We start from the raw sequence: 15,606 nt of genomic DNA, 5'->3' as shown, positions 1-15,606 counted from the left end.
TATAACCGATCCACTTTTCACAAGCTATTTATGAATTTAAAGAGAGCTCAAGCCACAATGGTGTCTTCAGAGAAGTTGTTTTTATATACATATAGCATACCTAAGTTGAATAAAAATTTTCATTATATTCATACAAAGTGAACTAAAGTTAAAATTGTTCAAAAAACATTTATATTTTTATAAAAGTACCCTAAGACATTAGTAGCCAGCGAATGCCCGCGATGAGAATAAGTTCATTCGAAAGCTAAAAACAAGAGCTTTCAAGTAGGGTACAAATTATTTTGCGAAAACTTGCGATAGACCGCATTCAACGCGTTTGAAGGTGTACGGAGTGCAATTCTAATTAAATAATAATAATCCTGTAAACGCTAGTACGTGCATTGCAATCGCAGTAGCCATGAATTGCATCCTGTCCCGAGAAGAAACGAAAAACTCGCTCCAATCTTCTTCTTCTTCTTTTTATCTCTGGCGTTACGTCCCAGCTGGGACAAAGCCTGCTTTTAAGCAGGCAGGTGTTATTATGACCACTTCCGCAGTTATTAACTAAGGATTTTCTTTGCCGATTGACCATTTTTGCATGTGTATATTGTCTGGCAGGTACGATGATACTTTATGCTCTGGCAAATCGAGAAAATTTACTTTACCAAAAGACCCTCGACTGGTGGGATTCAAACCCACGATTCTCAGGTTAGTCTAGCTGAATAGCTGCGCGTTTACCGCTAGGACTCTTTGGGCCCCTATGTATGTAATATTTTGGTGTTATACCGTAATTAAATATTGTCTATAACCTTTATTTGATATTATTAGGATATTGAACTACATTGACTTTAAATTTAAGCTGTCACTAAATAAAATAACACAAATTATCTCGGCTTATTAAGATGGTTGAACGAAACTATTTCCTTCGACATGCAGCCTCCAGATAAAATGAAACAAATTGGAAAAATCATTCCCTACGTGGACTTGCTTTAGCTGTTAAAACAAGTATGATAACTGACTGAAGCTAAAGACATGACAATCATGCTGAAACTGATTAAATGGATGATACTTGCATAAAAGCAGGGTTAGATCTGAGATATCTATGGAAATGATGTGCATGAAATTTTCACATTTTTTTTTCAGACGTCACATGAATTTCAACATATATTTTTGAATGGTTTTTCCAATCACGAGTTCATCGGAGCTTTTTTTACAAATTTGTAAAATAGGCGCATTTAATAAATAAGGTGGTCATTAAGACGAGATGAACATTTTTACTTATGATGGTTTTTGTGTAGAACTTCCATATCTTTGGATGAATAATTAATATTTTTGTCAAAAATTGCGCTTTAGTCTAGTTGTTTTTACTATTGGAGTTGTGCATGGAAAAATTACTCAAAAATATATGTTGAAATTCAAGTAAAGCCTGGCATGCTGTGAAAATTTCATTTCAATCCGTCAATAACTCAATTTGCATCATCATTTATTTTTCAATTTTATGGTCTTAAATTCTGAGAGATGAGTGTTTTGGAATGAACTTAAGCTTCAAATAATTTTACAAAATTATGTATGACGAAAAGTCAACATTGTTTAATATTTAACGCTCTATAAAAATGTCATAGGAAAGACGTGTGATAACATATCTTGTTATCAACCTGTTATTAAAAAATGTCTGTCACCGATACAATGATAACAAATGTTGTTATCATTCAGTTATCATTGATAACATAATATCAACATGATAACAGCGATAATAAAAGTTGTTATCATATTGATATCATCCAGTTATCCGTCTTTGCTCGGGGTACCAACCGAGTTGTATGGCGTGGATTTGTTGACGCGGTTATATTGTGATAGGTAACAATGTTATACCAATAAATAAATGAATGATCCTCAGTCGTAATCGGTTACCTATCGGATGTTAATGAATAAGGTTTAAACTTAAACGGGGTTAATAGACTATAAACTCAACAATTGCTTACAATAATCCTAAAACTTCTTTAAATACAGGCCTTCTAATCTACATGCGATCCCAATGATCTTTCGGAAATTCTGGAATAAACTTTTAAAGACATGTTATCTAAGGAATTATTGGATTACTGTTAACAGTCGTGAAACTCAAATCTTCAGCTTTGTTTATAACCCTGCAGAATAATACTGGTTACGCTGGTAGGTCTGTACTCCCTTATATATAACTAATACTGTATATATAACTGTTACTGTTGTTTTTGGCTGCTTCATAAGCTTAAATAGTCACACGATTCGCATTTTCTATTTATTGTCAATCTATAAAATTTCAAACTGAACTCCGAGAGCGGAACTCCATTTACAAAATACAAATTCCATTTACGTAAGTATTATATTCACATAAAACAATATGTACCCCCAAACCATTACATAAGCTTCGTATACGCTGACTACACCCCATAAATAATTAATGAATGCAATCGGATGCAGAACAGCCGAGAAATTATTGTAGGTGGCATCATTTATTAAGAGACCAGCCTGTTCTCAGCCTGCAAGAATACCTAAGAAATGGAGAGCACAAAGCCAATCGGAACTGGCGGTTGTGGTTTATGGTTATACAGCTCCAGAGTGTAAAGTCGGACTCCTATTTTACTCGCAATATTTATAGATATGTGGCTTTGGTTCAGCTTCAGTAATGGAGAGACGCTTATATTCACTAAGTTATGCCTAAAGGTAGGCAGGAGGAAATTACCACTGAAAATCGTTGAATCGTTTGACAAGTTTTCGGTCATATGATAGCAATCTGAGATGAATGAGAAGAATGCTTAATGTCTTTAAATGCAAGCAAAACAAGAGAATCCTCCATTTGTTTGACAATATAAAAAAGTCGACTGGGGTTTCTCAGTTTACCCTTCTATGAACACTTTTTTAGTTAGTTTGTAGTAGTGTATTTTGATAAAGCTGTCATTCTTAGGTTGTTAAGCATCAGCACACCTTCTTGAAGACAAAGCTCTTTGCTTGTCTTTGACAAATTAGTTTCATTTTTTAAGATCTAATCAAATGTCTGATTCACATATTTGAAACATTCCATTAATGTCCGCTATGGGAAACATTTAATGACGTGATTTGAAACATATTGCTCCTGTGGCAGTCATGAACGGAAAATAGAAAAGCATCATATGCCGTGTAAGGTGACTACATGCCGTAAACTTCTCCCTCAAAACGATGAATTCAGAAGATTGGGCGAAAACAAAATTGACCCTTGAGACCGAATGAATAAAGCAAATGTAAGCGAGCATAAAACATGGATATTGCTTAGAGCTTTAAAGTTGCTTCAGCATCATAGCACCGCATAACCAAACCACGTTCAAATTGTCACCAGAGACCGGAAAATAATTTGTTGAGATGAATGGCAAACAATCTGTTTCGTTCAGGGCACTGAAAGCCCTCGAATATAATTGGGATTATATTATGAATTGGATAAAAAACTAATCACAAATTAATTTCTTCAGTCGAACTTTTACAATAAAATCTTATATGCTGATACAAAAAAGATATCTAACGAAGAAAAATGCACCAGCTTGAAGCATAATGTAAGAAGGGAAACGGGTTTTCGAGTGTTTATATTGCTACTTTTTCGTGCAAAAGTTTGGGTCCATATATAAGTAATTTATCTATATCTCTGTGATTACTCGTCTGATTGAAACTCTCTATACCACGGTCGATGAACAATGAGATAACCTTACTTCGTAGGCATTTTGACATAAAAATGTCTCGAATTTTTTGTACTATATTTTTATTCAATGCTGACATTTTTCAAAACATAATCTGAAAAGAATATGGCTATTTTTATTTTCAACTAAACCCGAGCATAACTTTTAAAAATTAAATTAATAGGTCATTAAAACTGTCATATTGTATTCTTTGAAAACGTATTCGCAATATTTTGGAGGAAAAATATGACAACTATTATTTATCGATAAAATAACACTTCGAGTCATCGTGCAAAAGTTTGGGTTCACACATACAAATAATTTTTGTTAATATTTTTGCGATTTTTCGAATACTTTAAAAAGTCTTTGACATATATAAATGTGGATAATGAGGCGTACATAATTGAATAGTTCTAGTGAACAAAATCTTTTGCACTATGGCTGTTTTATTAATATTGTTCACATTTCTTTCAAATATTTTTCAATTTGTCAAAACGTTTTTCAATTTGTTCAAAAGTTCGACATTTTCATTTTTGTCCCAATCTGGTTAGACCTGATTTTGACAGTAAGTCAACAATAACTTCCAATTGGAGAAAGATAGCGAGCTTTTTTAATTCCCAAATTACGCATTTGCAAAGATCTTTAGATATTTATATTGAACACGCAGGAAACCCAGTTTTCTACGAACTACCCTGTATCAAAATAGAAAAATAAACTCTAAATCATTCAATGTTGGGGCCTAGCTAAGATGAATAAAAAATAAAACATTGATGTACTCTTTGATATAACTCATACATGTTGTTATAGGACATACATGTTAATGTTTAAATAAAATAAAGAGAAAACTGCATCTCAACCCTTTATTTGAGACTAATCTTGGGAAAAACTATATGAATGTGTTTGTATGATATGACGACAAACAATGGTCCATATGCAGCAAACGATCTTTATTTCTGAAAATTATTTAAAAACTATTTCTGTGACGTATTTAATTTATATGTTATTTGTAATATACTATCAAACAAATCAATTTAATATACTTGCCAACAATAGGTTAGCAAGGTGTGTTTTTAGATTTAATGCATGTTATAGAAACAATATTTATTCAAGCATTTATAAGACATTTTCGAACAAATCTATGTCTACGAACTGGAATTATATTTTCCGTTTGCTTAACTTCCTCCATGTAACGCTATTTTGCATTTATAGACAGTGCCGATCCAATATCCAACATATACAGTTCATTGCTATCAGAAGTGCTTGACATCGATAGTGATCCTTTCCTTTTTTTCAATTTCCGACGGATTATATAATCGTGAGTCTTGCTCAACCCAAAGATTTTGTCCAGCTTAGCTGGAAAGACGTGACAGACATCATAAAGTACTTCAGTAATGCCAACACAAAGCGCATGCCATGTAATCGGATTTCTTTGGGGACACCACTTTCGGATGGTCAACGTGAAACGCTGCTGAGCTTCGATGTTGTTACCCTGCCGAAAGCAACATTCAAGTATGTACGAAAGAATGCTGCAATCTGGAAAGTAATCGAATCGAACTAGTATCAAGTTAGATGCTAATCTAAGCATTATCGTTTTGCATGGCGTACATATTTGCTAAACTAGGACATTAAACTCAATTTTGTGACCTTTTTGTTCGGACATACATAATCGGGAGCCAAATTAACAAACGATTAAAGAGTGTTTTTTGTTTTAACAAAAAGTAGCCAATAAAACAATTAAATATCATTTTTAGCATTAAAAACATAGAATTTATAAAAATAAGTAATGATATATTGGAAATTAACAATAAAAATTCGATTTCCTTAAAATATGCGAATAAACAATAAAAAACAATAAACAAATTTAAATGTCTCAAGAAAAAAATAATAATTAGCACTACTTATTCAAACAATTTCCAATAAAACATTAAAACTATGCACTGAAAAATACAACAAATGCCAATGAAAAAAAGAAAAATAAAATAATATAAAAAAAGTTCCCAATAAAAAGTGCAGAAATCGATTGCTATTGAAAAGAATATAAGTGCGATTTACTATTATATGTGAAAAATTTAGAATATTTCAAAGCCTGCGTTCAATTTTTCCTTGGAAAATAGGGTTTCGTTCTACTTCGTCGTAAGCACTATTATTCGTCGTATCAAACTTAAAATGTTCCACTACGGCGAATATTCCAACTTATCTGCAACATAGAATAATTTCCCAAGTGTAATTTTGTACTGTTATGGTTTGTACACTTGTACACCAAAAATGCAATAAAACTACTGTATTTCGTCAAATAACTTCAGTTCAATCATCCACTTAGCACTTTTTCACCGAAATCGTATGGACGAACACGATTTGAGAGAAATGTTTAACAATCGACACCAGTCACTCCACTTTATGATACAAGTTTATTCCCACCCCCCTGTGTGACTTTCTTCGCCGGGCACTTATTTTCACCATGGAAAAACTTCCTATTTCTTCACTGAAGGATTTCATTCCAATCACACACCGTAAAAGTTCTATAATTCACGAAATTGTATGAAATTTCCTCAACGAACGTGTAAAGTTTAGTGCACTCTTTTTTCAATACTTATGCATAAATGTTTTGATCAAACAATGAACAATTCAGCTACGATTCACTCAATCAAAATAAAATATTTCTGGAATGGAGAAACACGAAATATGTTTGAAAAGGGCCTATTTTACTTTTTTTATTTGAAAATTTTATATAAATATGAGTATATCTCGAAATTGATGCAACCTAGAAAAAATTTACTTAAGTACTTTTCGATTGCAATTTTTCTGTACTTTCAAATAATCAAATAAAAAATTATTGTTTTCCTCTATTTCGATTTTTTTTCAAAATCTGTAATTTTTTAAAAAATCATAACTTTTTTGTCCATAATTCTTCCATTTTGAAACATTGTGCAATAAATCACATAAGTTGTCCCCTAAAACATAATCAAAAATAAAAAAAAATCAAAACCGCGTTTCTGGAGAAAATCGATTTTAAAATTTTGTTTTTGAAATAAAAAATAATCTGTAACTTTTTTTTACCGTGCATATTTTTCTCCATATAGTCCTAAGCAATGCCTACAACTTTGTAGAAGATCTCAAATCGATCGGACAAACCGTTTTCGAGTTACAGTTTTTTAAAGATTTGCTATGCATTTTCCGATACGCCCTTCTAAAAAAATAAGGCGAGGTTCACAATGGCGGTCTGAAGGTGCAAAATGGCATTTTTGGTCATGAAGAATCTGTATGCAAATTTTCGGGCGATTCAAAAAATACAAAAATTAAATTTAAAAAAAAAATCGTCATGTTCGGTGGAATTGCTCCAGGACTCATATTCATCATATTCAAATTATTCAAGTCAGAATCTCTTCATATACAAGTGGTTCAAGTTTGATTAACTTCATATCCAAGTGATTGATGTCTGATTCTCTTTATATTCATGTCTTTCGGGTTTGATTCACTATATATTCAAGTAATTCAGGTTTGACTTGAATATGGAGTTATAAAGAAATCATGTTAAATTCACTTCATGTTCAAGTGTTTCACGTCAGATTCACTTTATTGTTAAGTGATTCAGAATTGATTAATTTCATATTCAAGTGATTCAGTTTGCCCCATATCCAAGTGATTCTTATCTGATTGACGGGGTTGGTGGTCTGATGGCTAACGCTTCTGCTTCATAAGCAGAAGGTCATGGGTTCAATCCCAGGCCCGTCCCTTTCCTCGTACTTTGTAGTTGTATATCTCTCACTTGCTTCTATCTTTCATTCTAAATCTATCACACTCAAACTATTCGTTCATAGCAAACGCTAGAACCAGAAACGGACAAGAAACCGTTTCCCTAACGCTTCCATTCTTCCACGCGCATGCCTTTCCTTACGCCTGATTCATAGGCAGTCTGCTAACCACAAAAGCAAACCTCTCTGCCATGCCTTTCCCCCAATCCAAACACTTCCGCATGAACTGGCGTAGGTGCAGTGGTATATACGGGCTACGTGGGAGCCAGTATAATGCATCATCGATTCCTCCCCCTTCCCCACATTGGTCTGCATTCTGACGTGGCAGGCACCATTGTTGTCTAAAAAAAGAAGATCACCAGCCCTTATACACTGAGGATGCCTGTTAGTCCCAAGCAGTCATTCGGTTGGTTCCTTGTGTTAGTGCAGCTGATCTGGCGATACTGGAGTAGCATCCACGGGCGGCCACTCAAGCTCAAGCTCAAGCTCAAGTGATTCTTATCTGATTCACTCATATTCAACTGTTTCAGGTTTGATTCACTAAATGTTCAAATGATTTCAAGTGATTTTTGCTTGATTCACTTAATTATCAAATGTTTCAAGTTTGATTCACTTTATGCACAAGTGATTCAGGTCTGATTGATTTCAAATTCAAGAGTTTTAGGATTTATTTCCAGTGATTTATGTTTGATTCGCTTCATATCCAAGAGATTCATGTCGGATCCATATTGAAATGATTCAGGTTTGATGCGCTTTATATTAAAGTGCTGCATGTCTGAACTAGGGTCTGAATCACTTCATATTCACCTATTTCAAGTACAAATTACTTGATATTTAAGTGGTTCAGGTTTGATTCATCTAAACCACTGTTTCCCAAACTTTTTTGGCTTTCGCCCCCTTGAGGCCAACATATTTTTGAAATCGCCCCCCTGATATGGTTTTGAAATTTTTAATTTGGTTTCAACCGTGGTTTTCTGTTGAATAACAGTCAACTATATCTCAATATTAAAGGGACCATCGAGTTAGCGACATAATATCAGAGTAACTGCAAACCAGTAGACCATCGAGTAAGCCAGTAGAACCAACTTTTACTATAGTACTTCAACTCGATATCGAGATAACGAATATCGAGTAATTAATTTTTGACGACTTCAAAATGTCCAAACCTTTGAATAAACATTGGAAAATCCTGAAAGTTGTTTGAACCTTTCTCAATCCAACGTAATTTGAAAAGAATTTTTTTTGTGGTGACAAAATACAAATTGCTTTCTGTAGCTAACGAGGTTTCAATCCGATATTTCTTCTAACCTTTTTTAGTTACATGATTTACCTCTTGGTAATTGATGGCTTTAATGTTGGCACTTAATTTTCGCTAGTCAAGTTTTCTGAAATTAGTTCATAAAATAGTGTGTACTATAGTAATGATTAAAATGATCGTAACAAAAAATCAAAACAAGTTGTATTGAAAACTTGGCCTTTGTGGACCCGGATATCAAATATCGTAAAATAAGCTGTCTAAATATTTAATAAATAGAACATCAAATTATTTCTTTTACATTTTCGAATCAATTTAAAAAAGTTTCTAATAATCACTTCAAAAACAATTTCATTATTATCTGTGACTACCAATGGATAAGGTAAATCTTAATACATTATCTTTTGAGAACATTTAAGTGTTGCCTATTCATAATTCAAAGTGAACAATAAAAACCGAATTCTCATCAAACATATTTCGTTTTTGACAATGTTTGTTGAAGTTTTGTTTATCATGATTATGAAATGAGCATGAAAAGTGGTACAAACAAATATGTATAAGGAAAAAGTTAAATGGGTAATCATCTAATCTTTACAATATAAGAGTATAATCCTCTATTGACCGTCTTCTACTCTGTTAAGTATCATTACTCTCAGTTTCTCACACTTTCGCCCCCTTTATAGTTTTTACGCCCCCCAAATTCCATTTTACAAATTTTCGCCCCCTTGGACCTGAAAATCGCCCCCAGGGGGGCGAATTCGCCCACTTTGGGAATCACTATTCTAAACTGTAGGTGCATTTTCCATTTTTTCAGGTATCAAGTAGGTTAGGACCGATTCACTTCATTTTCAAGTGATTCATGCTTGAATTCTTTTTATGTACGTGTTTCAGGTTTGATTAGTTCAATATCCAAGTGATTGATGTTTGATTTTTGAAGTAAATTTAAGGCATTCAGGTCTCATTCACTTTATATTCAAGTGTTTTGGATTTGATTAGCTCCATATCCAAGTGGCTCATGTCCAATTCACTTCATATTCAAGTGCTTCAAGTCAGATTCACTTCATGTGATTCATGTCTGATTCACTTTATAGTCAAGTGTTCAAGGTAATGTTCACTTCATATACAAGTAATTCAAGACCGATTAACTTCTTGTTCAATTTATTTAGATGATTCGCTTTATATCCAAATGATTCATGTCATGTGACACTTCATTTTTTAAGAATGCAGTACTGATTCATTTTATATTCAAGTGATTCAGATCCGATTCACTGCATTTTCAAGTGTTTCAGTTTTGATAAGCTCATATTCAAGTGATTCACATCAATCAATCCATTCATGTTCAAGAGTTTTAGATCTAATTTACTTCATATTCAAATGTTTCAGGGATGATTAGTTCCATATCGATTCATCTGATATCAAGAATTATCTTCATATTCAAGTGAATCGTGTTTTTTTTTATTAAGGTTTATTTTTATTCACGTTTCAGTACTTCAGAGCTTATTTGCTCATTTTAAAGTGGTTCATGTCTGATTCATTTCATATTCACTATCTATCTCTTGTTGATCACAAGCTAGAACTAGTTTAAAATGCTCAATTTTACATTCTCACTTGCGACACCTAGCGGCAAAATTGCGATTCAAACTGTTTGTCTTCCGGATGTCCTTGACCTTTTGAACAACTTTGCCGAAGACCCGAACTTTCTATCTCTTGTGGATCACAAGCTAGAACTAGTTTAAATTTTTCAATGTTACATGCTCACTAGCGCCATCCAGCGGCAAAATCGCGAACCAACTAACAACTTTGCTGAAGATCGCTTCTTTGCAGGTCGTAAGGATCTCGAGATATAGCAATGTGAATTTACCTGTTTTGAGGTGATGCTAAACTTTTCAGGGTGATTCAATATTCAGCTGAGTGTTGCAATACATATTTTAGTTAGTCCGTATTTATGACGGGTAGTGTATCAACGCGCGCAGGACACTGGTGGCTTTTCGTACTCATGCTGTGTGCACTAGAACAGCGAGCTCGATTTTGCGCACGGGGTCATCTACGCCTAATACCTTCAGGGCCGTTGGGGGACCAGTTTGCGTCGACGTACGGACATCAAATTTATACCAGTTTTTTTTTTCTTACCAAAACGAGCACTTTACAATTATGAACTTATAATATTTCGCATTTTCGAAAAATAAGGGACAACCTACTCCCCAGGGCCTAGAATACCATCGTACACATGCAGAAACTGTACATTTACCACTACAGATATCTAGATATTTTTATACTGTTGCTTTCAGATGTTCAAATTAACAAATTTGGTGGTTCAAACTTAAGATCTGTGCACGTGGATGGCAATCTCTTTAAATAAACCGTGTTAATTTAGCGGACCCTTAAAACTGAATCAACACTTTGAACATTAAGTTTTATGCGACATTTCTACGAAAATGGATTGTTCACAGATAATAGAAAACACATTTATTATTAATTTTTTTCATTTGGCTTTTATTTTAAAACTAATTGTGCAAATTTTACAAGATAGCTTTCAAGATGATTTCGAAACTCAGAGAATCTAAACAACTTTGTAGATTGTAATTGCACTAGATAAACCAATAAGATTGGTCTAAATAGCATCAATGATTCGTTCTTTTGTTTAAACTATTTTTTCTTGTGAATCATTTGTGCGTCCATTCGCATCATATTATTATATTTAAAATAAAGCATTTCGAATTATAACATAACATTTAGAATTAGCTTCCTTGACTATACCTTTTGAAAGACAGATCGTTAATTAGACACAATATAGAATTCAAAGGTATAAAATTTTGATTTATACATATAACATATCTACCTCAAATTTGGATGCGAAATGGTTTAACTGCAATGAATGGGGCTCGATTATTCATTGCATTGGCTTTATTTTTTTTGTCAACATGTATCAACATGAATAATTTAGTAATACATAATGTTTTTAAAATTTCAAGATTAAATCAACTAAATTGTTTGCCTTCTCATATAGCTCACAAAACACGGCAATGTATCACAAAAAGAAAGTGCTCCAATCCAATCGGAAATCACTATAGACATATAATTCACAGAAATGAGTTTCACATTGGAGAATAAGATGGTGTAATAAAATTAAACATTTTTCAAATGTATCAAATTGAGTTTTGATTGTTGAACAATGTTTATTTCTATTAGCGAAGACCATTTGTAGCACAACACATTATTAAAAAAACAATAAAATTTTGGATATGACAGCCTACATTTAGCCCACAAATATGAACCATGTGAAAATTAATATGTTAGATGTTATTTTGGAAATCATGATGACGCTACACTCACTTATCCTGACTATTAATGACACTGACTAGACTGGTATAAATAGAATTTTGCTCAGAATCCACAATCGTTTTCAAAACAGTATGAATTTCAAAGAAAGTTTTAAAATATAACTGTTCCACATATTTTGAGCAGTGAAGTATTGAAGACAAAAATATATTAATCAACCATATGATCGAAACAGCACGGTGGTAGCAAGTATTCATTGTGCATCAATGAAAACATGCGGTTTTGCGCTTTTTTCTTGGATTATAGTTATTATAATCAAAGAAAAAAATAACGAATATTCCAAAACACTTCATCTAACAAAGCTCAAAAATGAATGTCAACCAATGTTAAAGTTCTGCACAAATCTTGAGGTATTTTTGAAAAATTCCACTTATCAAACTGTCGATTACGAATTTCATCACTTGCAACAAACAGTATTTTCAAACCAGAGCTCAAGATATAGTTCCCAGGCAAATTAAATTAAACGCTTCTAGGATTTTTTTCTGGGTGACGGAAAATGTATAAATTTGCTGTGATTATTACTTCATTCATAATATCTTTCACATAATGGCAAAACAATGTGATAATAAACTCTCTGATTAATATTACACTGATCCATATCTGTGGATTATCGAAAACTATAGTGTTACTGCACATAGGAGCACTTCATTTTTATTTCTACAATTATCTGTTAAAATGGTCACTTTTTTTCATAAAATCAAATCAACAAGTTATATTTCACAGACTTATGAGCTCCTTTCGATGCATTGTTCCAGGTTCCATTTGATTTAAATCTGACAGTGTACGTATGTCGTCATCGTAGTTATCTGAAATGAAAAAGAAAAGAAAATATAACGTTTTTGTTTCAAATGATTTAGGCAGGGATACGGATCTTCGCACATTTGAGTCACTTCGGCATGTTTTTTTTTTTTTTGAAAGTCCCTCAGCCCAATTTTGCCTCCATATAAATATTCCGCACTTATGTGCATTGAGCAATTGAGTTAAAAAAAAACACATGACGCCAAAGTGAGTCATGGAGGTACCCCAAGTAGTTCTTTGATCTGCCTCTCCATTTTGATTGAAGATAAGGAAAACAAAACATTGCACAAGCCCACATATTCTGGGTTGTGTTGCCCAACACATAACACCTAGATATAAAAAATGAATGCAATGTTTGAAACAATACTAATTAAGGAATTTATTCATTTTAAATTTATATTTGACTCATAAATTTATTGTCCTTAAATATTGAAAAAAAAAAAAACTGCTAGTTTGACTCATTTCCAAATTTTTCTGAAGGGCATGCAGCTTACTGTAAATAACGCTGCATGACACTCCACGAACGATAAATACAGACCGCATTCCCAATTTATTTGTGACATTATCTAATCATTGAAACAAAGCATCTTTAATGTAACAATGCTTGTCTAGACAATCATTTTATCGAATGCGACTTCCGTTTTGCGGCAATCGTTTGTCAACCGTTTATCAGATGTTCCTGGCAATCGAAGAATGTTCCAAACAGCAGGGCACCCTACATGCTATACTCCACTTAACGGGGAAACCATAAAATTCTCGTTTAGCTGTAGCTGAACTCAGTTGCAAGAGATGTTGGGCAGGTGCGTACTATATGGTATTTACAATATAAATTAATAATTGCAAACAAGCTGTGGTCTACGAAATGCTATGATGCCAGCAAACAAATTCGATGAACAATTCGATGACAAATTTCCTATCTACAAGCTGTTTGTGACTACATGGGTAGTTGAATACAAATATCATACAAAATGGTACAGAATGATAATATATTCGTACACTCACTTAACGTCTACAAGATAATGTTGGCCGACCACGCTACTCTGGAACACTATTAGCAGAGAGTAATTAGTTATTTTTTTCTGAGGAAGAAAGCAAGTATAAGTGGCAAAGAGATTTTTAGAGTTGCAAAAGAGACATTTTGAGAACAAACAATTTGATTCAATTATGTTCGGGTCATTATTTGCATGAAAAAACTTACCCCCCAGTGTTCCTGTTTGTAACTAAAACTCTAAGAAAAATTGTCATAGTATGATGTCCAAACAATACGCCAAACTTTGAGAACACGTTCACATTCGCATGAAAATTGAAATTGAACTGAAATCAAAACTTGTTAACCCTGGTAGTCAAGTAAAATGATGAGGTTGAATGCAGAGAATTTTAAAAAATAACTTCAAATTGTTATGAAGGTTTTTTCAATACCATAAAATATCTAACAAATACAGCAGTAAATGTCTATTCGCATTATTTCAACATACTATGAGAATCAAAGGATGTTTACTAGGATGGTTCAAATTTTAAAAAAGTTTGAAAATATAATCTCCCATATCGTCTTTACATTCCCAACGATAAAAATGTGTGGAATTAATAGCTTTTCGATGTTAATTAATAATAATAATGAATATTGCCGAAAGACGATGTAGGTATATATGAAGATAACTACGGATAAATTTTGAAAGAAAATACAAGCACGTTAGTACTGTAACATAAGCACAAACTCATCATCTTTCAGTATAAACTCATTCTTTAAACCATAACAAATGAAGTTACTGAATAACAGTCCCCTATAATTGAACTAACTATTAGTATGGCCGCACACTGGGGCAGAATCGAAAAAAATGCGGAAACAACCTGTAGTTCTTCGTAATGAAGAGATAGACGTTTGATGTCTTCTGCGAAAATGATCCTTTTAATGAGGCCGATGTTTTGAGATGAAGTCATATTTTTTAGTGTTATTTGCATAAATGACTCAAATGCCATTTCGGTCAAATGGCAGTTTTGGTGTATGGTTTCTTCGGCAAAGTTGATCGTTATTTCATGCTGAAAATAATTGCTGAAGACGTCAAATTTCCAAGGCCAACTATTTTTGAAATAAAGGCATTTTTTTAAAATATGTGCTCAAAACCTAAATTTTTGAGTTTTGGTTGTAATTTTACAATTAAAATACCATATATCACCTATGATTATCTCATTATTTAACATAAAGCAGGTCTGGTGAAAATTTGATGGTAGAAATAATATTTTGTTTGATTTTTTTAGGGAAATATTGAAAAAAAAACAGGGATATTGCGTATAGGCCATTCTTGCGATCGGGCAAGTTCGGGCAGGCTAGTTTTTTCAAGGATATGATATTAAATATATTTTTTCTATGCGATCTGAAAGTATACTAAGTTTATAAAAGGGTAAAAATTGTTTTATATGACAATGTAAAAGTTTTCCAATAAAAACAAAAGTTCAACATAATAATGAGCATTCTTGCGGTTTACTGGTAGCTATATGACTAAGCTATTTGCTTTTTACATTGCTTGTATATTTGCTATTCGCAAAAAGGTCCTAAGCGCCAGACTCATTATATCATCGTAACAATAACATTTTTACCAGCTCTACCTTATGCCAATGAATGACATAATCAGAGGCGATAAATGGCATTTGAACTGAAAAAAAAATACAAAACATATGTACATAACAGTTTTTAGCAAAATTTATCAATAAAAATAGTAGGTTTTGGCAATTTGACATCTTCATCAATTGTTTCAGCTTAAAATAACGATTGACTTTGCCGAAGAAATCATATATCTAAATTTTA

The 15,606-nt window shown here is 32.9% G+C and overlaps 1 protein-coding gene across 6 annotated transcripts in view; it reads right to left on the bottom strand.

The window, feature by feature from the left end:
- Positions 1 to 11,369: 11,369 nt before the first annotated feature.
- The window catches only part of LOC5567691 (sex peptide receptor), a 112,694-nt gene continuing 108,457 nt past the window's right edge, over positions 11,370 to 15,606 (bottom strand). For all 6 annotated transcript variants that reach the window (XM_001651802.3, XM_021844109.1, XM_021844110.1 and 3 more), the window contains one exon: positions 11,370 to 12,811. The gene's annotated coding sequence lies outside the window, so the exon portion shown is untranslated. The remainder of the gene's footprint in view (positions 12,812 to 15,606) is intronic.

The sequence above is a fragment of the Aedes aegypti genome, chromosome 2 (genome assembly GCF_002204515.2).
Source record: "Aedes aegypti strain LVP_AGWG chromosome 2, AaegL5.0 Primary Assembly, whole genome shotgun sequence".
In the NCBI taxonomy this organism is placed as follows: Eukaryota; Metazoa; Arthropoda; class Insecta; order Diptera; family Culicidae; genus Aedes; species Aedes aegypti.
This window is presented reverse-complemented; position numbering and strand designations above follow the sequence as displayed.